The 27086-nt window shown below is 37.8% G+C and overlaps 1 protein-coding gene and 1 long non-coding RNA gene across 3 annotated transcripts in view; one reads left to right on the top strand and one right to left on the bottom strand.

Moving 5' to 3' along the window:
- Window positions 1–27086, bottom strand: part of LOC126375645 (brain tumor protein) — a 626498-nt gene that overhangs the window by 498089 nt on the left and 101323 nt on the right. The window lies entirely within an intron of this gene.
- Window positions 11241–14103, top strand: LOC126375755 (uncharacterized). 2 transcript variants are annotated; one of them, XR_007567640.1, is made up of 4 exons: window positions 11241–11381; window positions 12570–12638; window positions 13133–13258; window positions 13980–14103. It is a non-coding gene; the product is annotated as an uncharacterized LOC126375755 (long non-coding RNA). The 2 variants fall into 2 exon arrangements; XR_007567641.1 differs by lacking the exon at window positions 11241–11381 and adding an exon at window positions 12228–12449.

Here is a 27086-nt window from a genome sequence, read left to right on the forward strand (position 1 = left end):
TACAAACTACAAGTACAACTTCGCAATAAATACATGCACAATAATAAATAAATACTTAAAATAGATACAAGAATAAAATATAATATAAGTACCTATATAAATAGTACATACAAAATGCCAAATAATAAGCAACTCAAGAGGTACAGAATATAAACAACAGAACACACTTCATTATAAAAACAATAATTTACAATATTAAAAAGGAAAAGAAAAAGTATATTTGAGTACAATCAAACATACATAGATAAGATAACGCCTATTGCCCTATGGGGTAGGCAGAGACCACGGAATTCAAGCTCAGGATCGTAGCCTGACACACCACCTTCACTTCCTCCACTCTCATCAAACACTACACAATACAAAGACGTAGAGATAACAGTCACTTTCACAGATTCGAGATTTCGGATGAGAGGCTGGCGAGAGCCCTCAGCGCTCCCCATTTGTCTGGCCAAGTAGATAACGTCATATGCAGTAAATATACAATAAGTCACGTCAAAATGAAAACTCCGGGTGACAGCCTTCAGCGCTCCCCAATTGTCCGGCCAAGTAAGTTAATGGCATGTGTCAAATCTACAATAAGCCACGTAAAAAGCACGTTTTACATATTACTACATTATGGATCGCTTCGCTATTAAACGGATCCCTCTCGTGTACAAATGAAACTAAGAAATTCACAATAATATTTTACTAATTAAAACACATAATAACGGGTTCTTACCACGTTTAAACCAGGGATACGAGACTCCCGATATTTCGACACTGTTGCAAGTGCCATGATCACGGGATACGGGATCATATCCCTGATTTAAACGTGGTAAAAACCCATTTATGTGTTTTAATTATGATAATTACCGCGTAAACCTAAAACAACATTTTACTAGATCTGTGGCGCCTTAACATTATAAATAGTTCTTCTATCTTCTTGTCTTTCAGAGTAAACAATTATTACGAAAAACAATTAGCTTATTTATTTTGTTTTTACCTTATTTTTTGTTTGTTGGTGTTGTTTTTCAGTCATTCAAATGTTTTAATCACTTTCCCAACGTTCGGTCGTGTTGCAATGACCGCGGTCATAAGGTGACTGGCGAGGCGAGTGATTGTTATTATGTAAATGTTGTGGGTGTAACTACCCTCACTTCACTTTACATTAATTGCTATTAATCTAAATATAAATTAAATTAAAAATAAACCCCGGACCAAAAAACGTACTCAATTATTATGACAAAAGGTTAAAAATGCTAAACCGTATAAAAAGCAAAAAATAATTTAACCCACATATGCTTGCAAGCAGACTAAGCATGTAACGTTCCTATCACACTTAACAAACGACCTGATGACCTTGAAGACCTGAACCGATTTCCACCAAACATAGCTAAGAACACTCTCGACTGATATATCTTTCAAACAAAAAAAAACCGCATTATAATCGGATCATCCGTTTGGGAGCTACGATGCCACAGACAGACACATACACATTTACACACTAACACACACACACACACACAGAGATACGTCAAAATTATTGTAACACCCCGTCGTTTTTGCGGCGGAGGGGGAAGGGGGGGAACAGGTTTTATTGCAGGTTTAATGTGGGCATGGTCACTCTGGTTTACTTCTTAATCAGGGAGCGCAGGTTCAACCCCGGTACCGGATTTGCTCCAAAAAGCTATTGTTATACTTCTGAAATGCAGTTTTCACTAAAACTTGATTGCCCATTTGGCGATACCGCTTACCAACTATCACGTTAATCTAACAGAAATCTCGGTGAGGTGAAGGTACTTCGTTCATCTTGCGATGGATATACGTCTGACTACCCCAATCGCGACTTTGGTCATGTGTTCATGTTATGTATGTTTATTGTGTGACGACTGCAATGGCTAACATAGGCACAGGCATCATTAGAATTAAAATAGTTTAATTCTAATACCTAAGTTACTGTTACTGTTTATATTATGTTTAAAGTGACTCAGGCTGGGGTCAGGTCTAGTCACGATGTCGTCACAGTACATGGCACATACAGACATTTTAGCTGGTAAGTAAGCTACTTGCCGTGTTCCTGGCTTAAGAGACCCCCCACACTAGCGTCTTTCGAGCGTCGTCTTGGCAACGTCCTCACAACGTCGACGCGATGTGGACGCCGCGGGGCGACGCGACGGCAGCGCTGCTGGCCGGCTGCCGAACGCCGAGCGTGCGCAACGCTGGCTTCGCGTAGCCGCAGCGCCAGTTTAACGTGTTTTGCGAACAAGTACAATACACAACATAATCAATTGTAATAGTTCGTCATATATTCTCTTTGGACGCTGGCACGATTACGACGCTCGAAAGACGCTAGTGTGGGGGGTCACTAACATTCAATTATATAATATAAAGCAGTGTTTATGATTCTATGTTGGTATCGGTCTTCATTTTCTATCATGTGGGTTGTGACGTGAATTACCAACCTCATCAACCCCGGTGTCAGGTTATTATTGAGCCGCCAAAGGCCCCTGACATGGCTCATGAACGACTACTTACATCAGTATGTAGTCACCGGGACCAACGGCTTAACGTGCCTTTTGAAGCACGGATCATCTTACTTTTTGATTAATCAGGTGATCAACCTGTAATGTCCTAACCAAACTAGGGATCACAGAGTGATTTTTGTGATATGTCCTCACCGGGATTTGAACACAGGACCTCCAGATCGTGAGCCCAACACTCACACTAGCATGTTGTGTTTGCCTATAATTGGACGAGCACTAGTCCAGTATTTGTAAATAGGTTAAGTTACATGTAAAAGTGTTTTTGTCTGTTGGCAAACCTAATAAAATAAATAAATAAATAAACAAACACTACGCACAAATTTCAATATTGCTTTAAAGTTTTCTTCAGTGTAGCCATTTTAGGTAATCAATTGTCCTTTCAAGCAACCGGAATAATAAAGCATAATCTATCACGCTGTCCAGAAAAATATCTGTAGGTACAATACACTTTGAATTGTCATTTTTATATAACGAACGTATCTTACGTCTAAAACTACTGCAGCTTCTCACAACCTGTATTTAGGTATAAAAGAAGCAGCAAGAAAAAAAAATAATGCGAAATGTATTAACAATAAAATTTACAAAAAAAAACATTACTTATTAGAAAAATTGGTGTATATTTTTTTCTGTTTAACTAGCAACACCTTCTTAGGTTACTAAGATAAAACGCAGTTGCTTTTGAAACCAATAGGGAATGAGAACAAGCCAACAAGACTCGTTCTATCGAGTGTAGCTTTAGAAAAAGTTAACAATTCCAACCAGTGCAGTGGCTACGACGCAAAGATACCTTTATGTGCAACTTAGTATTGTATCCAGAGAAGCATCCACTTATTGAGCGCGCTTAATGATATGCAAACTGTTGAGTATCACGCGGACCTATTCTGTGTAAAAGATTTACGTCTGTAATTTTTTTTTCTGATATTATGATAGACCTTATCGGTTGCAGAGGCGGAGATGGGAGCCATCGATTCGGCAATGCAGGACGGAAGAGACGAGTCACAGGAACTGTAACCTGGAACCTGACAGAGGGCAGCAAGAACTGTCAGTACTATTCAGAGACGGAGGACAGGAGTCCTATTACGGCTTTGAAATAGACTACTCTGGGCGCTATTACACTCGCGTCAGATGTTTCTGACGCGAGTTTCTGATCGCAGTGCTCTTGCACTGCGGGGCGGAAGGCAAGAGGGAAACCACTGCCTTATTTTTCCCTAAAATGGAGCATGGAGAATACTACACCGACAAGAGCGTGGCTCTTAAGTTAGTGATGATTATGATAGAGTCACTACACGATGTGTTTTCTGTTTCATATACATCACAGGGCTGGCTAGTCATGTATGCCGCATGCATCCTGAAAGATGGGCTAGGATCATCACGCATTGAGTACCACGGGATGAGTACCGATATCGTGGTAAACCCCGGAAAAGATGGACTGGACAGACCTCCTACGGGACCGTGAGTTGTGGAAAGACCTGGGGGACGACTTTGACTAATTATAGAAATAACTTGTTGAGCAGGCACATTAGTCCCCCATAGTCCCAGTATCCCGGTCCACTAACCCCCAACCCAATCGCCCAGTTTCCTTTGTTTCCATAATCTGCAATAGTCCTACACGACCCGGGGATAATCGCCGGTTGGTGTCACACAACATTTAGATTAAATTATATATAGGCCCAAGATATGGAAATGACGTACTTACAAGTAATTATAATAATACAGTACAGGCAGACTCCTATCTTCGACCACTTAATTAATAATATTAGGTACATCCATCAAGAGATAAAGTAAGTACCCACACCTCACCGAGCTTTCTGTTAGCTCAACGTGCTGGGTGGTGAGCCGTATCGCCGTCTGTGATGGTCGGGCCAACTGTATTAGTGAAAATAAACTTTAACACCTTTGCCATATTTAGTAACCCAATTGGCGAAGCGAGACGGTAACAGATTAACCAAGGGAGTTACGGAATGGTAGCCAAGAAATGGTTTACAACTTAAGGTGCCAGCAAAAAAAGCTTTACATGCTATTAAAGGTTAGGAGGAAAGCAGTGGGAATGGTCAGAACTGGAAAGAAAGAACGCGAAAGAGAGGACGCCTATACTCAGCAGTAGTTGGATACAGCTTGAGTAGACTGGTAAAATAAAGCTGTAAAGCCACTAGCGACATACACTCGTCTCGACTCCAAAGCCTTAACCACAGACGTAGGGTAGCTTGTCCGTCGGTCTTTTATAGGATACACTTCGGTGAGTGTGCGCAGGAACTTCGTGAGTTAATTCCACCCACTCATTTCCATCTACGGACAACTAGGCACCACCAATTCGCACTAAACGTTTCGCCTATTCCTTTTTGATGCGCAGAGAAAGATTGGAACTTCCTGGCATTGTCTGTTTTTCCAACTCGTTATAATCTGGGAGTCTTTAAGGGTGGAGTGAATAGGCATTTGCTAAGTAAGCGTGATCCATCTTAGACCACATGTCACTTACCATCAGGAGAGATCGTGGTCAAACGCGAGCTATTTAAAAAAATACACCTTCTAATGCTTGCACATTATAGAAATGAATGATAACTCATTGATAGTCAAAATAGTTCATTTTATTTGTAACAACACAGTAATATAATTGATACATAATTAATGCTATACGAGTATGATAGAGTTATGTGAGTATACGCGGAATGTTTGCTGTACGCAGTGACCTGTAATGACCTAATTATTACAAAACGAGGTGTAAGTGCTGAAAGTGCAATGTGCGGTTGTAGACCGTACAAAAGCCCTAATTAAAAACCTCGAAACTGCTTTCAAACTCCGATGAGGGTAGTCATAATGAAGTTTGTAATCTTGCCGTATCTCTCACAGTATCACAGATGTCATGATGTTACATTGTAACTTTATGAATCATCAAGAAAGTTGTCCATCTTGAGATTTAACCGTAACACATAAAATGTTGTTACTATTTAATGTTCCACATAGTACTGTACGATCAGTATGCTCCACGGAAATGTGGGTTTAGAGTCTTTGTAGCATTATTTTTAAAAGACCTGACTGGGGAAAATTCTGGAAACATTTGGTACTTTTTGGAAATCTTGGGGAGTTTTTGGAAATCCTGGGGATTTTTTGGCAATCTTGTAGAAATTTTGGAAATCTTTGAGATCTTTTGGCAACGTTGCGGAATTGAAGGTTATAAGGAGAAAATGATAGCCCGCAATACTATCTGTGTGAGTGTTATATGAGGGACTTTCCAGGGTACCTTCACTAAAAACAATAGATAGCGTTGTACAGGTGTCTCGTGTCGAAGTAATGTACTGTCGAAATTCAGTCCGCAAATCGTCATCACTCACTGGTCTGCGGAGGCTGACTGCACTGTTGAGTTCACCAGGTTCGCTGATGAATTCACCAGGAGGCGATGGAGTACGCCTACGCCTTTATTATATTATTATTATAGAGTGAAATGTGTCTACAGGTAATACAAAATCGTTTCATGCGGAAAGCCACGGGAGCTCCGTGGTTCCTTCGCAATGAAAATCTGCACATTGACCTAGGTCTGCCAACCATTGCCCAATAGCTCAAATTAGCTTCCAAACGTTTTTTCGATTCTGCTCCGCACCACCAAAATCCCCTGGTAGTTGCGGCTTCCGAGTACATTCCGCTTAGGGACGGTACTGAAAAGTATCGGCGTCCGAAGGACGTAATATACGATCCCGACGACCCGATTACTCTAGCCATAGAGGCAGCCAATCAGCTCGCGACACCAAACACTTTAGGTCCCCGATACCGATCCCGCCGGCGTGGTCGACGATTTCCCTCATTCAGCGCTTATCGCTATCGACCCACTAGGGTCGATTAATTCTTTCAAATATTTTTCCTCTCAGACGACGCCCTGAGCCGAGGTTCGCGCCCAACTGGGCACCCTCAGGCCTGTTGTCTTAAACGTTGTACCGGGTGAGAGCCTTCAGCGCTCCCCATTTGTCCGGCCAAGTAGTTAATGCCATCTGCGGCAAATCTACAATAAGTCACGTCAAAAAAAAAAGAAAAAAAAATATTCATAATCACGTCAGAATAGGCGCATTTTGCCTATTAGCAGCAACGAGTTAAGGGTCTCTCCTCGTAATGAGACTCAGACAATGCGCGACACAACTTGGATAACCTCACTTGTGCTTGTGTTGCATAATACTACTTTATTGTATACTAGTTTCCCGTCCCCTACTACTTCTTCTTATCGTGTGGGTTGTGAGGTAGAATACCAGCCTCGTCGACCCTCGTATCAGGGTTGTGATTGAGCCGCCAAAGGCCCCTGACATGGCTCTTGTATTTATTAGTCACTTACATCAGTAAATAGTAACCTGTTACTTAGGGCAAATATAATTTATGTAACATAAACATGACTTATTTTACAGATGACGATTCCTACTTGGCCGGACAGATGCGGGCTCTCTAGGCTCTCTCCTGGTGTTTAAACAAAATAAACAGCTTATACGTTCTTCAGATTAATTTATTTTTGTTTGGACTTGGCTTGTCGCAAGCTAAGCTGTGTTGTTGTTGTTGGTTGATTGAGGGGAGGCCTGTGCCCAGCAGTGGGACGTATATAGGCTGTTTATGATTTGTCGCAAATGACATTAACTACTTGGTCGGTCAAATGGGGAGAGACTTGTCACTGATCCACTTACACAGGCCTCCCCCCAATCAACCGTAGACGTGGGTATGCTCAAGCTATGGACGGGACTCCACCACACCAACCCATTGATGGTCAGTAAAATTCTATATAACTTATGGTTCTTCTTCTTTGCGAGTCGATGGCGATCGAAACTAAATTTTTGCTGACCTATTGGTCAGCAAAAATTTATTATTGGCCACGCCACTTATGGTTAAAACCTAGCAAGGTTTTTTCTGAAAAATTACGTTTTTATTTGATTTATTTCCAAGAAACATCGATTTCATTAAATTAAATTTATTCCTGGTTTTTACTGAGACTCTGTGTCTCTGTTGCAATGTTTTGTTAACAAAAATCACATCAAATTAGATTTTTCAAAATGTAAATATGAGAAATATTTTTTTAATCAAGTCGGTTGGTACCTCCTACTTCCAGAAATTACCTCCCAAAATTCATACGAACAAAACAAAACGTTTACTAATAACATACTTAATCGATTTTTGGCATTAAGCTGACACCGGCGACATCTATCTACAATTTTGAGTACTAATATGAGTATTATTAACAACAGAACAGTTAGCATAATTCTCTCACTATCAAAAAATCACAAAATACTTCATTTGTAAGTATTTATAGAACTCCAAAATCGAATCAACCAATAAAATCACAAACAACATTCCTAAAAGAAACACTGAAAACACCCCACAGTAAAAGATTATTTATTCACTTTAAAGCAGTAACTTGCATTCCACAGAGTAAAAATGTATAAAAACAAAACAACAGGCCTGCCTCAACACAGCACAGATAGGGCAAGGGCATCGCACGCGTAGGGCGTGAGTGCAACTTGACATAGACTAAATAATACTAATGTCTACAGACGCGACACTGGGACTTGTAGGCAAAAACACTTACGAATACCAATCAACGAATTTCAATTACACAATTAATATATTGTATATTAAATATTAATAAGTAAAATATACAGTTTACACTATCCAGGATGAAAACATAACATCTAAACAGTGGCAAGTGCTACGAGGTATATTATTACATCAGTAAGTTTGTAGATTCAAAGTCTTATATAATATTAAAATGACCTAATTGTTTCCTACTTCAACTAATACGTAGGTCTTCTAAAATCATACTAGTTTTTGTTGTAAGAACTCTTTTATAGCAAGGGCACTGGATGCTTTTTGATATGTCATTTTATCTACTTACTTGTTTTTTTCAATTTGTTCCATTTTTCACTCTGATCCTATTTTCCTAAAGGCTAGCTAACAAAGCTCTTTTTACATAACTTTTGCTGCCTTTGCAAAATTGTGACGTTAACCAGTCCCACCACACCTATCTGCTGTATTGTTTCTAGGTACATTGTCAAGTACGTATATTGTCGAAGGCGAATTCATATGTGAGATTTTTATTGCAATGTTTACAATGTGCTAATGAATGAATCATGTGCGCAAATTGTTGCACTGTGAATGTTTATGAGTTTTATAACGCTATAAAATGTTTATTTTCATAAGTGTTATTTACTGATATCATAGTTTCCATAAATATTTTCACACAACAATATTTTTTTTAGGATATTACCTACTAAAATATTGTTTATTTGCAAATGATCTTACTATTGGTATAACTTAACACATTTAATGCATTGAACTCAATATATTATTCAGTTCACGGTTCATAAGAGATTGAAACTCATTAATTTATTACGCAATAAATACTTAGAAACTTCCTTCAGCCCTATAAACAATGCACCAGTTTAATCGCCCTCGTCCCAAAATGCCAGTCTCTCAGAGGCAACGGCACGAGCGCAGTGACGCGTCTACACATTACTCTGTGGCAGTCTTGACCCCAGAGCGTGACCAGCGAGCGATCGTTGCCACTGGACTCAATTGGACGAGCTATCTGTGTACATGTATGTAGGTAGATTATGTATTGTTGCAGTTCCGCGTCTATTATGCGCCCGTACTCGTAGCTACTCTATGCTGACCGTGGGAGTTTAATACGGCTAGCTTGTAAGCAGGATTGGTTTTTATTTTGTTGATTTCTGTTTCTAGGTGAGTGATAGGTACAGTATGAAACAAATATATTACGCACTTAATCTTTGTGAGGCGCGACAGATAGGTATCGATTGTGTCTTCTTTTGTCATTTGGTTTGTGGAATGTTTTGTGGGTTAGCTTTTTCTTCTTATTATCGATATATAAGACTGAGTCTCTTGAACAATGAAATGGTGGTTTAGGTGATACCCTGCTGCAGGGTATCACCTAAAAACATCTTACGAGCTGTGCGAATTATCAGTTTTGTATCTTATTATAATCACTATTACAGAATGGATAAGGTAAATTTTTGTTATGTTAATTTGAGAAATTCTGATTACATCATCAGAAGAATTCAACGCATAATGCCACTGAATGGCATTCGAAATTTCAAATTAACAAAACGCATAACGAAAATCGGACTTATCTGCTCTATGATAGCACAGCTTAAGTATGATACAGGGTGTTAGTGACATCGTAACGAGTACCGAGGCGGTTGATTTAGACCATGATTCTGAGTTAATATCAAGTGGAATTTGCCGTTGCAAAATTCATTTTCAATTCTATACTGTACTACTAATACCCTGTGGTGATTGTGATTATAATTCAATATAAAACTCACTCTCAATATACCCTCATAGTACATATGGCTACGAAAAAAAACCAGCACAGGCGGTTTATTAAAGTTAAATAGAAAAAGTATTCGTTTTCATACCATTTCATAACAATTTCCTCCTTTATTCTCAGTTAGTGCGATGTAAATAGAGCACAAAAGAGAAATTATTTTTCTCTTTCATCTCTCGATATTTTCCACGATAAATGTAAATAAACAGGAATATTGGCCCCGATTCCTGCAGACACCGTCTAATTTTATTTTAAGTTATACCTGTCATTTTCATATTCGTCGAAAAGGAAAGGGACGGATGATTCAGCAGCTCTTAATTTTAGGAAGAATGAGTAAATGAATGAATAACCCGGGCGAATCAAAAAGGTACGTCGCTGGTATGCAATCCGTTTGACGTGCTGTCTACTTAACTATGTCGGGTTATTGACTGATGTAAAATTTTTAGACAGTTGTTTTAGATTTGTGCTTAAAATTGACGTGTGTTCCATAAATTTTATGCTTGTCGATTACCCGTCCCTTTCCTTTTCGGCGGATAAGAAAATGACAGATATAACTTAAAATAAAATTAGATGGTATTTACAGGAATTAGCACCATTATACCTTTATTATTGTAGAAATAGGCATACTTCAAGCTACGTTACAAACACGTATTTTTAAGTTATACTTTTTTGTCTTTGAACATTTCCATATTCCTCGAGCACGCTTAACACGTATATTTTATTGGAAAATAGTTCTTTTTTCATAAACGCGAGAATATTCTTTGTAGTTCGAAACTGACTTAATATACTCGTGTGCTTCATTTATATGGAAAAATTCTTTATCGAACATGTGCAAAGATTCAAAGGGTAGAAAACTCTTTTATGTACCACACGTCTAACACGTCACGTCTAAAAACATGAGAATAATTATACTTGCTTTAGAAAAGACACAGCCACTTGTTCTATCTTTTGTATTTCTGTTAATAAGCCTAGCTACTCAAGGCAAACACGCCAAAAAGGCTCAATTCATTTAAAAAAAAAATCTAATCTAGCCCACTGCTGGGCACAGGCCTCCCCTTCCTCTCCAGACCTGGTCACTGACAGAACGTCAAAAGTCCAGGCTGGGTGTCAAATGAATTCATCGAATCCGAAACACAACACTGCGTTAAAAAAAATGAGTAATTAAAAACTTTTTACTCGCTCTATTGTGTGAACCCCGAACGATTGACCTTTGCAAAAATTTATACAAATGCTCACTAACAGAGCCTTTCTTCTTAGTCTTACCACAGATTAGGAAAACTTTTACTTGCTACTGAGCTAAGTTTTATCTCTTGTCTCGCAAATTTCGGTCCCCTAGTTTTTGAAGGCCGCCATTTGGCATGTCGCACCCCCCGTGGAAAAACGCAATAAGTGGACTAGCGACATTTTTTTTTTATTGCACCATTCAATTCAGCGTACACGAATACACCTTCTCACAAATTTTCATTAAGATATCAGTAAAAATGAAGAAATTATTACAAAAACAATGAAATTGTGCAACATTGATAAAAATATTTTTCCCCCATAATAAGAAAGTAAGTATAAATACGTGATTTTTTTTTGGTATTTTCCCATATAGTAAAGTCATAATAACACTTACTTCGATTTTACACGAAAGTTTTTTAGGATAGTCGAGTCGTAAGTTAACGTACTGACATGTTTCACGACATTATACGACACGACAGTGGTTGTACGTCTAGTTACTTCGTTATTCCACGAATGTTTTAGCGTTACTATTTGTTGTAACTCCAGCTACTTGCCTATTCTGCGAATCTTTTAGTGTCACGGTTTGGTGTAAATATAATCACGTAGTTTTTTCCAAGCAAGGTTTGATATTACTATTACGTTATTTCATTTATCTTCATTTTTCGATGATATATTTTACACTATACTCTTCGTAAATATGAATACAACTCTTTTAAAGACAATAATTTGAATCATTTGTCGTGTTATTCTAATTACTTACCTGCAAATATAGACTACTTATTAATGTCCTAAGTAAATATACTTACTTATCACTAGCGTAAATCCCTATGTTTTATTTGGTTACTGTACTTACGCCGTGCCAGCGGCGGCGGGCTGCACACTCAAAGAGAGGTATTAGAAAGATATTAGAGAGGTATTACATCTATCCACCAATTTTTCGTCAATCTCGACTTTTAATTCAACCAAAAATCGACCTTATTATTACTGTACTGTGATCGTTATTTGTAGGGTCGTATGCTGATTGTGGTTTTACCACGGTAAAACCAAGATCACCCATAGACAAAATTATTGCCGACGAAGTTTATAAAAAACGACCTTATTATTATTGCACTGTGATCGTTATTTGTAGAGTGAAAGCTGATTGTCTATTTGTGATCGTAGTTTTACCTCGGTATTCCGTCAGTCAGCATACGGCCCTACAAATAACGATCGCATTGTAGTAATAATAAGGTCGATTTTTGTTAGAATAAAAAGTCATGATTGACGAATGTTGGATAGATGTAATAATTATCTCTCTATTTAATTTGTTCATGGTGGCTACTCGAAGCGTGCATTTTGTTTGGAAGTAAAAAACCCAAGGATTATACGTATGCTCAACTTGGACAAAATCGAAGATGGTGAGTTATTTACTTATAAATTTTAATAGACTAGCTAGATTTTAGGTACCTACTACCTTACCTACTTAGTATATTACTATTTATTAGACTAATAATATTATAAATATTTTGTTTTGTAAGGTTTACACAGAAGCAGATCCTACCTACCTACCTACCCTACCTACCTACCTACCTGACGACCTACTTGACGTAAGTTGGTTTGGTTAATGCGTGATGATGATTGCACTGCTCTGTACTAATTATTAAAGTAAACTAAGCATGCCTATGTGCCTATTCGGTGCTTTTAATCTATAAACTAACTACCTATTTAAATTGGGGTGTGCCGTTTTTGTACATTCGCTATCACCTGGTATATGAATAAAATAAAGATATTTGAACAAAAAACTGTTACGTGATCAACTGTAGTATTTCGTCTTGGTTGTGAATTATCTACCTAGGTATATAAGTTAACTTTTGCAAAAACACCCTTGATTTTGTTGTTATTTGTGCGCTTGAGTTTGATATACATTTTATTATTAACGCATTGGTACTAACCTTCTATTTAATACCTAAATAACGATAAAATATCTAGGTTTGTGTCTAATTTTTAGGGTGATTTGGTAATGGGTCCTTTTTATTGCTTAACGTCTATTATGTACCTACCTACAAACAATGTATTTAAACCATTATGTTACAATTAACAGATTCCACTAATACTGCAACCCAATCCAGTACAACCCAGTGGAAGAATGACCAGAAATGCAAAAATATTTCAAGAAACTATGGGATATCTTCTCGTCGTAGTCAACATGAGACACATTCTCTTGAAGGTTCGTATGTACCTATCCGTATCCTACTAAAGTTCTTCTCTCGTGTGGGTTGAGACAATAATTGACTGACCTCATCAACCCTGGTATCAGGGTTACTACTGAGCCGCTATAGGTCCATGACATGCCTCATGTAACGACGACATACCTGCATACTTAATTAAGCCGCAACCGACTGCCTAACGTGCCCTCCGACGCACAGATCATCTTACTTTTGGGCAAAAAAAATAATATTAGTACCATTTCTGATTTACGACTTGGCCGGGAAGCTAAGCAGCTGAAAACGTTCCATGTTTTGTATGCCGAAATATCCTTTCAGTATTTGTATTCTAGATTGATATAGGTATTTACCTACTAACCTGGAAGCGGCGCGTGGTAAAGTTTCTCTGAAATAGTCAGTGCCTGTGTATTTATGGTATAATTATTCTGTCATTTTCCTCTTATCATAACAACCACAGATATATTTTTAATTTGCTTAATGTAGTTTTTTTCTAGAGTTATCTCCTATGCAAACCAACTGGCTTTTATGGGGTTTTAGCCAAGTTGCAAACGATTAAGTACGTAAAACGACAGTGACAGACCTTATGTCAATCACATACATTTTTTCGGATACGTTGGAAAATTGGCTCATCTCTAAGCTTACTATATAAGGTATTAATGGTTGTTTTTCTTTTTAGTAATTTATTATCATACTTAATAGTTTTTTATATTTTGTCATTTGCAGGTTCTACCGAAAAGCAAAGAGGGGGTGATCGGAAAGGAGCAAAATGTTCAAGAAAACACTTAATGACTAACTGTAATAACTGAAAATGAAGGTTTTTCTAATAAAGGCAAGTGCCATACCGTATTAATATATATTGTGATTATGCATGTATTAATTAATAAACGTTTTAAAATTAAAAGTTGGATTTTAATTACAAATAGAAATAACTCCCTGAAAACTAAAAACCCATGCGGGTCAAACGGCTTTCGGCACAGCTAGTAAATAAATATTTTTTTTTTAATACAAATTAGAATAAACACTTAATTTAACACTGATTTTATTTGTTTCAATATAGGCCCAAAAGTTCACGTTCAAAATGAAAAATTTGATAGAGGGGCTCATTAGCTACCAGAAACTACCCCGTGTATGTTCAGCGATTATTTACGGTTTAGGAGATATGACCCATTTTACACCTTTTTCTTGATTTTCTATCTTACTTCAGAAATCATCATTTTGTCGCTATCCCTTTCTTAATAATTCTAATTTTTTCTTTCTAATTTCTAATTATTTTGCTTCATAACTATGCCTAAGTATGTGTATCGCTAGGTGAAAAAATAAAAACAATCGAATGAAAGATAAAAAAGTCATTGGAAGTTGGAAGTCAAAGTGAGAATTCGTCTAAAATTGTTACAGTTGTAAGTCTTCGCCGAAGAATAATAAACACATGAGATTTTCATGAACCCTGAAAGTGTTTTTAAAAACTGCTCCATTTAATAGGCTTTTAGACACATCCAAAAAAGTACCCTTATTAGGGGCATAAAACTAAGTAATTAGCCCTCAAAGATTGCAAGACAGACAGATTTTATTTTAGCATCTTATAGTATGAATCACCAACAGTGTTTGGGGATAACTTTTTCCTTCATTACAATATGAATACCAAAAGTGACTGCAAGTTTTGTCTTCAGACTGTTGCTATGTCTACCCTGTTAGCGATTATGAGCGTGATTTTTTTTATTGAAAATGTGTCTTTGAGCACAAAGGTAGTTAAAGGTTGTTATAGAACAACGTTAGAAAGAAGCAGCTACCTACATTGTATGAGAATGTAAATTTTTCCTTCAAATCTGTCTATCTTGCAATCTTTGAGGTCTAATTATTTAGTTTATTGCTTCTATTAAAGGTACTTTTTTTTGATGTGTCTAAAAGGCTATTAAATGGAGCAGTTTTTTAGAGATACCTACTTTCAGCGTCCATGCCAATCTCATGTGTTAATTATTCTTCGGCGAAGTTTTAACAACTGTGACAATTTTGGTCCAATTCTCACTTTGACTTCCAATAACTTTTTTTTTGTCTTTGATTTGACTGTTTTTATTTTTTTACCTAGCGGTATATATCTTTAGACATAGTTGTGAAGTAAAATAAAATAATTATTAAGAACGGGATAGCGACAAAATGATTATTTCTGAAGTAAGGTAGAAAATCTAGAAAAAGGTACAAAATAGGTCATATCTCCTAAACTATAAATAATGGCTGAACATACATGAGGGTGTTTCTAGTAGCTAATGAGCCACTCTATCTAATTTTTCATTTTGAACTTGAAGTTCTGGGCTACCCTGTATAATGTATGAGCATACATACTTCTACATTCTAGACTAACCCCTGCAACAAACAAGTATTTAAAGATACATACAATTATTTTGAGATATTTCCTTATTAAAAAAGCAATTTATATAGTTACACTATCAAAGATCATTTACTTTCACGTGGAACAAATAGGTTTCTCAACTTACGCAAAACATTTTGTTAAAATTTTTCGTGTAAGAACGAAGTAACTAATACTTACAACATCCGAGTAAGATGAAATCGGAAGGTGAACAACGTTGTAGGTAAAGTTACAACTGTCAATGTTGTTTGCACTACGTAATAATAAAGCAGTGTCTGTACTTACAACGGAACGTTTGATTATAGTTACGTGGAATATCTACGCAACCGTGTTTTTTTAATTTTTTTTCAAATATACACAATTAATTAAAAATTAATAAATGTGGGTCAATCCGGGCTACTTTTTGCTATTATTTTCTCTTTGAAGGTTATTTCCAGGACTTATAACTAATTAGTAGGACAGTTTTTTTTAGCTCCTGAAAAGTTGATAAAATCAACTTACTGCGTTTTTCCACGAAGGGTGCGATGTACCTGTTGTTAAGTCGCTTTTGTAACTTTTTTTGGTGTATAAAGTAGGTATAGGTATTTGAACTGAATTGAATTTATTGAAGTATTTTCATTTTTCCTGTTTATATTTATATTAGTACAAGAGCCGTGGAAGCCCAGTTGGTAGAACGCTTGCCTCTCACTTTGAGGTCGCAGGTTCGAATCCAGCACATGCCTAAACCAATGATTGTCGAATTTGTTTTTGAATCCATGTTTGGATCATAAATGATTATCACGTGTTCAGCGGTGAAGGAAAACCTCGTGAGGAAACCCACATTCCCGAGAGATGCATTTTCGGAGATATGTGACCTAACCTGTGTTAGGCTGGTTTTCCCTTCGCGGGTTGGAAGGTCAGACAGACAGTCGCGTAAAAACCGGACCTGTCTGTAAACACCGAATCTTCAGGTTAGGTAAGCGGACCCTGTGTAAAACGGGACAATACTAGGAGAATGTCATTAAAATGCCGCTTCTGCGTTTATTTGCGCTGACTCTCCATTTTGGTCTTCCTGGCCTAGAGGTTCTACCATCAGTTCTAGCGATATGTTCACTACCTTACACAATTACAAACTACGAAAAAAGTGTTTATAGATTTAAATTTATATGTATTGCTTGTTTATTTTCATTCTTTTTTGAAGTATTTTTTATTATATAAGAGAAGAAAAAATACTTCAAATCCTGATTCGAGGTCGGCCGGTGTCTCAACGTTGAGCTGCGTCAATTACCGTGGTGTACCAGTTATTCGCAGTAGATAATCCCACGACATCTACCCACGTGGCAAAATACTGTTTCCTGTCCTGCAAGCTTTCCAGTCTGGGTGCAATGCCACTGCGAGAGACCGTGGTAATGTTTATTTAGACCATAACATACATTCACACCAGTAATCTCCCTAAGGGGTGGGCAGTGCCATAAATAGGCAGAAGACAATTTGGAGCGAAAACTTCAGGATCTGCAAGGCAAGACATGCGCAACGTGATAAAATTATCGATCGGTGCAATACATCATCATCATCACCAGCCCATTAACGTCCCCACTGCTGGGGCACGGGCCTTCCCTGTGGATGGATAGGGAGATGCAATACATTTTGTCGAAATCGATAAGTATGTTTTTTCCCTAACATGCGGCCCACGTGATTTTATTCTATATTTTGACAGAAGGACATGACTTATTTGGGTTCATATATTAGCACCAATCGACAAAGCGACATAATTATAACGTCAGAATCGATAAAATGACTGTGACAATTTTTTATCACTTTGCGTACGTTAGCCATACTGGCTACGATTTGACTTTTGTTGATTCGTGACTGTATTTTAACCGTATCTAATCTAATCTAGGCTACAGGATCCCACAAATACAAGTACACGCCTATTTCCTACCGAAGTAAGCAGACACTATGTAATTCCATTTGCTTCGATCCCGACATACTTCTCTTGCTTCCTCCACATTCATCAATCGTTTCATACACGCACACCAGTTCAGAGTATATACAAATATACTTTATTGCACCAAAATAAAAGAAAATAGTTACAAAAGAGACTTAACTAGGTTCATGGCAAATGGCGGTCTTATCGCTGAGCAAAATCCTCCGCCTACTCATTTCATTTTTCCCGATCCTGTGCAAGTCATGAGGCACTCAATGCGTGACGATCCGCGTCCACCGCTCAGGGTTTTATCCAGATAATGGTGCTAATTCCTGTAAAGACTATCTAATTTTATTGTAAGTCATATCTGTCATTTTTTTATCCGTATAAAAGGAAAGGGACGGTTAATCAACAAGCATAAAATTTATGGAACACACGTCAATTTTAAGCACAAATCTAAAACAACCGTTTAAAAATTTTGCATTGGCCAATAACCCGACAGAATTATGTTGACAGCACACGTCAAACGGTTTGCATACCAGCGAGATACCTTTTGATTCACCCGGGTTATTCGTTCATTTACTCATTCTTCCTAAAATTAAGAGCTGTCAATCATCCGTCCCTTTCCTTTTCGGCGGATAAGAAAATGAATAGAAAAGAAAAAGACAGGTTTAACTTAAAGTAAAATTAAGAGGTGTCTGCAGGAATCGGGGCCATTATCTTTTATTTTATTTCCTGTCCAATAACTATTGATACCTTCATTCAGAAACATGATCTTACTTTAAATCACCACGTATATTAACGTCCATGAATCCTTTACGTGTTAAACCGCTCGAATTAGACCCCGACCCATTCTAGTACATTGCATAACTCTGCTCGTTTGAACACGGCCGCAATTATTATTTGGTTTCCAGCCAGTTATACAATAACCTAGGGCTTTATTCTAGCTGCACCAGTGGTTCCCAATTAGAGGTACGAGTACCCCTAGGGGTAATCCGGGTTGGGGTACGTGGAATTTCAAACCTAAGCTTAAGCTGCGCGTCCACTTAAGCGGAATCGGTATGGACGGAGCGTCGGAATGTACGAATTGGTATGAGTAATTTTAGCAAGATTCGACGAATTTAGTAAACCTAGTGAATCAAGAAATTAGTACAATAGAGCCTTTTATCTTTCTTTTTATCAAAATGTGTTATCATATGATGCGCAATAAATTAATAAATAAGAAATCTGGACGATTAAGTAGTCCACTCCAATTGAAATCAACGGAACGATTCTGGCATTGGTGCTAATTCCTGCAGACGCTATCTAATTTTATTTTAAGTTATACCTGTCATTTTCTTATTCCTAGAAAAAGAAAGGGACGGGTAATCGACAGGCATAAAATTTATGGAATACACGACAATTTTAAGCAGAAATCTGAAACAACATCTACAAATTCATTTTAAAATTAACTTTTTGACAATCATCCATCCCTTTCCTTTTCGGCGGATAAGAAAAGGACGGGTATAACTTAAAATAAAATTAGGAGGTGTCTGCAGGAATCGGGGTCATTGTTCTATTTTTTTAATTTCGATTTAAGAGGTATGCGAGTGTAATATCTTTCTTTGACTGGAAACTAGGGAAAGTGTTTGGGAACCACTGAGCCAGACTTTATTTCTTATTGGAAGGTAACCCCTTTGTCAGTTGTGTGACACTTGTTGAAGTTTTGAATGGGATATTGTCGGGGTAGAAGGGGGTCAACCGTTTGCTATTGTAAACGTGGTTGTATGAGAATACAAACATTGTAAAATTTACCCTTGAAGAGTCGATGGAGAACACACAACTCACCTCCGCAACCTCTGGAATGATGGGTACAACTATACACGTTTCTAAAAGATTAACTAACTTGCTTTCAACAAAATGAAACTCGTTGAAAATGACAATTGTAATCTCCCTGGCAACTAGAAAACAAACGCTCATAGTTGCTTGACTGATCCGTATAACGTATGAAGCATGTTGGTCAACAAATTCGTAAACAACAGGACGGTAATAATTTGGAGCAACCTCTGATCCCAAGACAATGTCGTAGGGCTCAGACGCACGTATATGCTCTGTCTGACACTACTACTCCTTACTGAACCTTTTCTAAAGAAATCTCCAATTTGGTCAAAATAATAATGTAACAATGTTTGAAGTCCAACAAAATTCTCGATTAATACTTCGTAATTAATACTTCTAATTCACCTACTTTCTATTCGTTTACAGACCTTGTTAGAAGTGGTTTGTTTTACATAATCAAATTCCTGTTACAATATTTCATCGATTTTCACCAAATGATTACACAAGTTCAACAAATTAGGTTCGACTAGAACAACAGTTTAGTTACCTTGTTTGTAAGAAGCCAGAAATAGAGGCGAACGATTAATTTAACTTGAAGTTAGTTCCTATTCCTAACTAACTGAACAGCTGAGCCCTAGTTAGTTAAATAGAGCTGCGAAGTCTGATGGGACGGAACGCGGGACATAAAGGTCTCCTTCTTCTTCTATCGTGTAGATTGTGAGGTGGATTACCAACCCTATCAAACCTGGTGTCAGGGTTATTATTGAGCCGCCATAGGCCCCTGACATGACTCATATAACGATTACTAACTTACATCAGTAAGTAATAACCGGGATCAACGGCTTAACGTGCCTTCTAAAGCCCGGATCATCTTACTTTTTGGACAGTCAGGTGATCAGCATGTAATGTCCTAACCGAACTAGGGATCACAAACTGATTTTTGTGATTTGTCCCCACCGGGATTCGAACCCGGGACCGCTGGATCATGAGCACAACTTTCAACCACTGGACCACGGAGGCCGTTAGGACATAGAGGTAAAATTCCGACATGGGGTCTTAGACGGGACAAAATGAAGTACTTTTCACGAAACGTCAAAACGAGTATAAATAAATACACACACATGACGTCATCAATGAACGTGTTCCTCATTCAAAATTCGAAGAAAAAGAAAATAAGTCAAAAAGCAATTTTAGCAAGTTTTATGTTTTGAGTGCAATCGCCAATTGTTTCAAGCTAAATTTGTATTACTTATACTTTTTATTGTAAATTAATATTTGCACGCCTGCAAGCAGGCTGAATACACTAAGGACATACATATTACTTATTAAGACCATTGTACTGTGTTCGTGCAAATAAACGATCTATCTATCTATCTATCAAAATGAGATGGAATTTCAATCATTTTAGAAGGGCTTCTATTTCAAAATTAGTAATTATAATTTATTTTTTGACCGATACATCTGGCCTATTGGCTAAATCGGGATATTTGGCGTTTCGCTCAGCTGCCGTGGAACCGTAAGACGGGGTTTAGACTTGTCCCGCTAATATTGGGACTGCTGGCAAACTGGCAACACTATTCGCTTTGGTAAGTTAAACTCTGATTTATGTGTCCAGTTGGTACAATAACTGGTATCTATGAGGTTTTGCATAGTCTTACACAAGTGGACACTGTCGGCTTAAAACTTGATTTAGCGTGACGTTTACAAGTTTAGTGAATGTAATGTCTCAATGTAATTGTTAGATATCGCTCACGACTATATTCCAATCGGGGTAGTCAGAGGTTAATCCATCACATGTTTAACTAAGTATCCACACCTCAGTCTGTTAGACTATTCAACTGTAACAACTTAAAAATAGGTGTTTCTAGTTATGGTGTACAATGGTATACTCTGGGTAAGCTCGTTCTATCGTCGATCTCTTCTTCTCCTCTTGGAAGAACGAAGTCAAGAGAAAACCCATCTTAAGTAAAAAAAATAAAAAAACATACAACAAGCAATTATTTTCCATGTCATAATAGTAAGACTGTATATGTTTTGAAGTAATACGAAAATAGTTATGAGTTCAGAAAACTCGTTAGCTTTCCTACTAAACTATGAACTGTCAAATTTTCCATTTTTTGAGTTACTACTTTTGAATTTTATGTACGGTATACGTGGAGGTACTTACTTGAATATCAAAACTTCTCTAAATAATACCTTAGCTCTTCAATGATATGACTGGAATGGATATGAATTGAAAGCAATTTTTTTTTCACTTAGTAGAAATGTAATTTGAGAAACAGACAACAATTACTGCAGAATCCAAAGAAGTTTTATTTAATTTAATAGCTCTAAATCACCCTTCCCCTTTCTTTTCATCTTATCAGAAAATGACAGAACTTGTATCTGTTTTTATTCATGAAATTCTATTGTGGGTTGTTAGGGCAGCAACCGGCTTAACGACTTATTGCGTCGCCAAAGGCCCCTGAAATGGCTCTTGGAACACACTTACTTAAGTAAATAATAGCCGGGACTGCTTACATGCGTTTTGCTATACGGGTTTCGAGATTGTGGATTTAAAAAGAAACTATTTTAAATTAAACTAGAAAAAAACTATATTTTACGTTAAATTTAGAAATGGAAAACAATTTAAATTTAGAAATGGAAATTAGAAACAGACAGTTGTGAACCGCTCGGAGGATAGGATGAGACTGACTAGGATGCGTGGGAAGACGGGCTATGAGAATAAGGTACGGTCACGAGCATTAATATGTATACAATTTGGTACCATGTCACATTAATCATTTACAATCTATAACAGTTCCAAGTTCCAGTTCTGAACACCATGCTCGAGCATCTCAGTAACGCATCCCAACGAGTGGGTCTTAGCATGGACATGGCAAAGACAAAAATTATGTCCAACGACCATGTCGCACCCACTCCAGTTCAGGTTGGGAACGTTACACTCGAAGTTGTAGACCAGTACATTTACCTAGGACAAATAATCCAGTTAGGTAAGTCCAACTTCGAGAAAGAGATCTCTCGTCGGATCCAACTCGGATGGGCAGCGGGAAGCTGCGGAATATCTTCTCGTCCAAAATACCTCAGTGTCTCAAGACGAAAGTCTTTGACCAGTGCGTGTTGCCAGTGATGACCTACGGCAGTGAGACGTGGCCGCTTACTATGGGTCTCGTGAGGAGGCTCGGTGTCGCTCAGCGGGCAATGGAGAGAGCTATGCTCGGTATTTCCCTGCTCGATCGAATCAGAAATGAGGAGATCCGCAGGAGAACTAAAGTCACCGACATAGCTCGGAGAATTGCAAAGCTGAAGTGGCAGTGGGCAGGACACATAGCGAGGAGAACCGATGGCCGATGGGGCGGAAAGGTTCTTGAATGGCGACCACGTGTCGGACGACGCTCAGTGGGTAGGCCCGCTACAAGGTGGACCGACGATCTGGTGAAGGTCGCGGGAAGCCGCTGGATGCGGGCAGCGCAGGACCGGTCGTCGTGGAGATCCTTGGGGGAGGCCTATGCCCAGCAGTGGGCGTCGTAAGGCTGATGATGATGAACAGTTCCAATGCACGGATCATCATACTCATTCAAATGACACAAGAATATCCATAACGTTTCTATTAATAATCTTCGATTTCGTCAGGTATAATGTTATTGAATCAATGAACATTTATGAGCAATGTATCCGGTCTCGGAATAGTATGGATATAAAATATATTTATGCGTCAGCTATTTTGGATGTTAGCACATGGTTACGTTCGGCTCTGATAAACTATTAGTAATGATTTACTAAATTATTATTAATTACTTATTTACATAGCAACCTGCATTGGAGCAGCGTGGTGGAATATGCTCCGTACCCCCTCCGGTTGATTGAGGGGAGGCCTGTGCCCAGCAGTGGGACGTATATAGGCTATTAATGTTATGTTATGTTATTTACATAGTCCTTACCAGTAGTAGTAGTAATAGTAGCTCCTTATCCCGGTAAGCAATAGGCAAAAGATTGAATGTGTAGTAAAATAAGCAAAAGAAGTAGGTATGCCAGATTAAAAAAAAATGTCTCATGTAATAAGATAGTCTCATGAAATAGGCGCGTAACGTACTTACGTAGGTATTAACCCTTCGAATGCGGGAAACACTGATCAGGGCCAGACACAATATAACAATTATTGTGCCTCTTATTTCAGCAAATGAGAGGTTAATACTGTTTGTTTATTCCGTTACCTCTTGACCATCACGCCAAAGGTGCCGGGTTCGATATAATTCCATAACAAAACTTTACGAGTATTACCTGAAACAAAGACATAACAAATATTAAACAATTCTTTGTAATAAAAAATACAGTCATTTAGGGTCAGAGATAGTTTTCTAAAAAGATTAATGGACACAGACGTCGCATACTGATTATTTGTCATACTTAAATCTGGGCCCGCACTATTCTATTTCTATGTAAATTCACGACCCTTCCAAAATACGAGGAGGGGTCAACTAAATTATCACCATTTATGCGGTTTATGTGCGAAAATAACAGAAGAGAAGAAACAAGTCATTTATTCATTCATCACTAATCTAATTTACTTTTTTTTAGTGAAAAATAGGGCATTTCTTGCCTTCTGCCCTGCAGTACTCTGTCTGACGTGAGTGGGATGGCGGCCAGAGTAGTCTATTTCAAAGCCGAAAAAGTCCAATCGAATGAATTCATTTAACCAACAACCCCCTGAAGGCGTTGTTATATTGAACGCGCAGAGCACTGAAGGTCTTTTTGGTGTAATTGCTCTACAGAAAACGGTACTAGGTAATTCTAAAAAGATCTATTCTATATAATCTAACCTACAAGATCCCACTACTGGGCAAAGGCCTCCTCTTCCTCCTTCCATTTTTCTTCAAAAAAGATGACGTGACTACTTGAACGCTTGTCGGAGGGACTGGCCAGAGTACGAACGGGACCGCGAGAAATCTATTCTGTATTTCGCAAGCATTAAGTTTACTTTTACTTCTTTCTTTACCGAATGTTTGGAATCGTAAAGTAGAACAACTTCAGGTATAGTGACGTCAGCGGGGGTGCTCCTCGAGAGGGGTGAAAATATTCAAATTCTGAATTCTGCAACCGGAGACTGGGCCCGTAAAGTCAATTTAAATGAAACATCAATGAACAATTTAAATGAAAAAATAGTCAAAAAATATTTACAAAAAGTAATTCGTTATTGTCTATTTCTTAATACCACATCGTTAAAGATAAGATTCGCTTGCTGTCCGAATACTCCTCGAGTTGAATGAGATTCCCTCAACATATCGGCTGTAATAGTCCCGGTATTCAACATCCGGGATTCCATACCGGGAATCTTCACGAGAGGCTTAAGAATCCTGTAGTTACTACTTAGAACTAAAACATTTATTTATACAGTGCTACTGTTTGCACTGATGCAACCGCGCGTTTGACAGTTGTTTTTTTTTTTTTAAGTTGGCTCTTATGGCGTTAACTACTTGGCTGGACAGATGGGGAGCGCTGAGAGTTCTCATCGGGTACAAAATTTAAAACAACAGTCTTAAGGGTACCCAGTTTATGCTAGGAACGCGATAGCATCGCTACACCATAAATGATAAATTAAAATGAATATTTTTAATAATATTTTATAAATGGAAAGTCACCTGAAGTCAGTAGTTCTGAATAAGGTTCCCAGTAACATGCAAGTTTTTATAAATTAATCGCAATAAACATATAAAATAAATGCAAATAATATTGTTAAAATATAGTATGATAAATATTAATTTTATTACTGAGTAATATAATGGACTAGTAATATTAAATAAATATTAATTTCAAAATACAGAGTAATGATATACTCGAAATAAATACGAGTATTATTAGTCGCAGTGCCTCCCCAGACCCATGTTGATACTATAATACTCACTTCTGTATTTTTATAACAACACATTTTGTACGAACACATGCTCGCAATGTAATATATCTACTTATATTTCTGACAAACATTTTGATCGATTCATATATGCGTTTGCAGCGTAGTATCAATTAGTGTCGTGTTTGAATCGATGTAATCGTGCGTAAGTAGCGATGCATATACGGGATTAGAGGAGAAAGAAACATGCAAGCGGTACTAAAAGCGATGTTGTGTCGCGTTTGCCTTGCGTATGCGCGCAAAATTTGCCATGCGCTTGCATTGATTTTGTGACAATATCGTTGGAAAAAGTCGCAGAATGTAAAGGGCCTTAGATGGAAGCTAGAACCGGTAGGAACCGGATTGCACCGGCTAAGACTGCGCTCATCCGGTCTTAGACGGATTATGTTTAATAAAACCTGAGGTTAGTTCAAGATTTTCATCTTCAGTATTGTAGGAAGCTAGGTAGAAATATGGTTTTGAAATAGTGTCAACTTTGTAAGCTTGATCATAGCTTCCATTTCATTCCGGGTACAATAGGTCTAACGCTGTACTACTTATATAAAAACAACAAACTTAATTCAAATTCAGATGTATTTATTATGGAATAATTACTTCCATTAATTATTGTGTTAGTAACAATGTGTGTTAGTGTTAGCCTAGTGTTAGTATTAAATTAAATTAATGCCATATAAAATTTCACATGTTTCATTTATTCAGGTGAGTGTGAACGTAAATCCATCTGTTTAACAGAGAAGAGTCCCACCTGTCTGAAAACACATTCAGGATTCTGCTGGGGGAGGAGCGCAAACGCGTCAGCATAGAGGCGCAACGTTTGTGCATTATGGCAGCGAATCCATAGACGCGCGACGCGCGACGCGCTTAAAAAGTATAAGAAAGCAGCAACAGTTTTTACTATAACTCTACTAACGTCAAAACTCGCTCGACGTAGGGGGAAAATAAAGCCACTCGTCGTTAATTAATTATTTTTGAATTTTTGCGGGTTCAAGTCCGGTCCGAATCAATGTTTTTACGATTTAAAATTTCCCTTGGTCAGTTTCCCTAAGCATGGGAAGTGCTATAAAAACAAAAATCTTATGTATGTATTCAAAAATTTAATAGCATCCTGAGAGAGTTTGAATCTGAACCTGTCAGTTGTACAGGTAGATAAGCTCGACAGTTCTCTGACAATCCAATTTCATCTCGAATCTCTAGGGGTTAGCCCGTCGATGCACGATATGTATTATACCGATGACTCAACGAGTTTTCAATAGTTACTAGAGAGAACTCCTTTTGTGTCGTAACATTTGGTCCATATTACATTATTAGATTTTTATTTATTTATATATTTATTATTAACAGCCTCCGTGGTCTAGTGGTAAGAGCGTTAGGCTCACGATCTGGAGGTCCGGGTTCGATTCCCGATGGGGACATTGTCGAAATCACTTTGTGAGACTGTCCTTTGTTTGGTAAGGACTTTTCAGGCTTGAATCACCTGATTGTCCGAAAAAGTAAGTTGATTCCGTGCTTCGGAGGGCACGTTAAGCCGTTGGTCCCGGCTATTAGCCGTAAAAACACCTCCACCAACCCGCAGTGGAGCAGCGTGGTGGAGTATGCTCCATACCCTCTCCGGTTGATTGAGAGGAGGCCTGTTCCCAGCAGTGGGACGTATATAGGCCATTTATGTATGTTATGTATGTTATATTTATTATTTATATATTATTTATTTATATTTATATGGTGCATCAACAGCAGTACATACACAGACCCACAAAATAAACAACACATGGAAAAGTTCTGAAATATGACCATTTCATGAAATAGTCAAACACATCGTGAAAATATCAATTCTACGAT

This window comes from Pectinophora gossypiella, chromosome 19, assembly GCF_024362695.1.
Source record: "Pectinophora gossypiella chromosome 19, ilPecGoss1.1, whole genome shotgun sequence".
Lineage (NCBI taxonomy): Eukaryota > Metazoa > Arthropoda > Insecta > Lepidoptera > Gelechiidae > Pectinophora > Pectinophora gossypiella.